We start from the raw sequence: 2,290 nt of genomic DNA on the forward strand, positions 1-2,290 counted from the left end.
GGGAGACCTGCAGACAGTCGAAGATGCACAGCACCAGATCACCTAGAGGCCACCAACCACAACACTACTAGTGTACTTTGTTATCACCTGGGGGACACTGACACACTCAACATGCTCTTGATCGGCCTGAGGATCTGACCCAGGATCCTCACTGCACAGAGCTCTTCCTCACTAGTCCTTGGCCATAGTGTGTCTGTCTTCCCTTGCCTTCCTTGCCTTGCTTTGTAACCCAGGCTGGCCTCAGATGCAGAATGTGTTCCTGCCTCAGTCTCCTGACGGCTGGCTTCTTAGTATGCACTGCAGTTCCTGACTCAACCATGTTCCCTTATAACCACATATTAACAGAATTAATGGGATGAAGCCTGAGAGTTTTCAGTCTCTCTAAGAGCAGAGCCTACAGAAAACGAGCCACTTCCAGCTAAGCCCCCTCTCCTAGTGTTCCTAGCACCTCTACACCACGACCCTGGAGCTCTAGCATCAGACGCTGAACCCTGGGAGCCACGTCTCAATGACTTCCAAATCACAGTGGTAAGGGGATGAGGGAGAGTGTGTGTGTGTTCAGCTGACAACACATATTCTCTCTCCATGTCGCCAGATAAAGGTGACATGTCCATTACAATTCTTTTTTCCTTTTCAGCCTTTGTACAAGCCCCCAAATTCATCAATGTTAAAATTTAACACAAATTAAGACATCTGGGCCAGACACGCTTAGGTAAGCAAGCCCATACTAAGAGCCTGGACTTTTAATTCTCTCCATCCCCCTGTTCCATCTCTCAGGATCTCTCCCAGTGCCAGCCAGAACTCAGAAGCATAGAACCACCTGTACTGCCACTGGACAAATCCAGACTTGTGCTTGCTCTGGGGCCTTGGAGAGGTGTGGTTACTGGGTCTTATTAAAGGCTGAGGACAGAGTGTGCTCACTGTGACAGGTCAAGGAGAAACACACACAAAGAAATCCACAGTGCAGGATTCACCCTTCCAGAGTCCATGCCCACCCAGAGGCAGCCACACTGGCTCCTTCCAGGCAGCCTCCCTGCGCTCTACACAGAAGGAGTAGACATACCAGTCTCCCACAGGTCCTGTTCTGAGACTGGCTTTTTCACCTAAGTTAGCCCTGGACACTTCTGGGTGTAGACGTGTGATTCGGCCTAACTTTCCACTTCGGTATGGCATGACACGCAAGTGAGTTGAGCATTCTACATGAGGACAGTCACTCCTGTGTCCCCGTTGGCCACCAAAACCCATTAGCTACATCCTTAACATCATGTCTGCTGTTAAACAGGAGTTCCTGAAAGGACGGATGCAAATTAAGTCTGTGCACAGTCTCACCTTCATAAGTTCCCTCTGGTTGCTTGTCCATGACTGTTTTTGCAGTCCTGTTGCCACTATGGACAAAACCTCTTTATCAAACCTTCATCTGTCTTTCAGTAGACACTTTGACCCAATTAAAATGTTTCCTTGGATGAATACTCACATGAAAATAAAATCAAATACTTACCTGGCAGGGGAGATACCATGATCACGAAGGTGGTTTTCCCAGGGCGAGGCTTATCCATTGCTCTCTGGATGTGCTGACCCCTGCGATTTCCCCAAATGCGGGAAACTCGACTGCATAATTTGTGGTAGTGGGGGACTGCGTTCGCGCTCTCCCCTGGGAAAAACAAAAGAAAAGAAAATCAAGTTGTAACAGGAGTTTTACTAAGTAGATGTTAAGTGCCCTAGTCACCAGACAAGGCACACAAGGGGTGAGGTATCCCTGGTGTCACCATAGCGACCATGCTGTTGTCAGTGATGACCCACACCATCCTTCTGTGAATCTCAAAAGCACACAGTAAAACTGTCTGGATTAAGATTTTACTGGTTAGTGTTTCCTGTGGTATGCCGGCTAAATTTATGTCACCTTGACACAGGTTAGGGTCATTAGAGAGGAAGAAGCCTCACTGAAAACACGTCTCCATAGGATCCAGCTTTAAACAAGCCTCTAGGGCATTTCTTCAATTAGTGACTGATGGAGAAAGGCCTAGCCCACTGTGGGTGGGGCCATCCCTGGGCTGGTGGCCTTGGTTCTGTAAGAAAGCAGGCTGTGCAAGCCACGGAGAGCAAATGAATAATCAGGACAACTCCATGGCCTCTGCATCAGCTCTTGCCTCCAGGTTCCTGGCCTGTTTGAGTTCCTGTCCTGACTTCCTTTGCTGATGAACAGCGATATGGAAGTGTAAGCCTTTCCACACCAACTTTCTTTGGTCATGGTGTTCCACCACAGCAATAGTAACCCTAACAAGGACAACTA

General features: G+C 48.5%; 1 non-coding gene across 1 annotated transcript; it reads left to right on the forward strand.

The window, feature by feature from the left end:
- The first annotated feature begins 1,490 nt into the window (after positions 1-1,490).
- Positions 1,491-1,654, forward strand: LOC114624983. The gene has a single exon (XR_003711988.1). It is a non-coding gene; the product is annotated as a U1 spliceosomal RNA (small nuclear RNA).
- The last annotated feature ends 636 nt before the right edge of the window (positions 1,655-2,290 follow it).

This window comes from Grammomys surdaster, unplaced genomic scaffold (genome assembly GCF_004785775.1).
Source record: "Grammomys surdaster isolate TR1022 unplaced genomic scaffold, NIH_TR_1.0 211, whole genome shotgun sequence".
NCBI classification, from domain to species: domain Eukaryota; kingdom Metazoa; phylum Chordata; class Mammalia; order Rodentia; family Muridae; genus Grammomys; species Grammomys surdaster.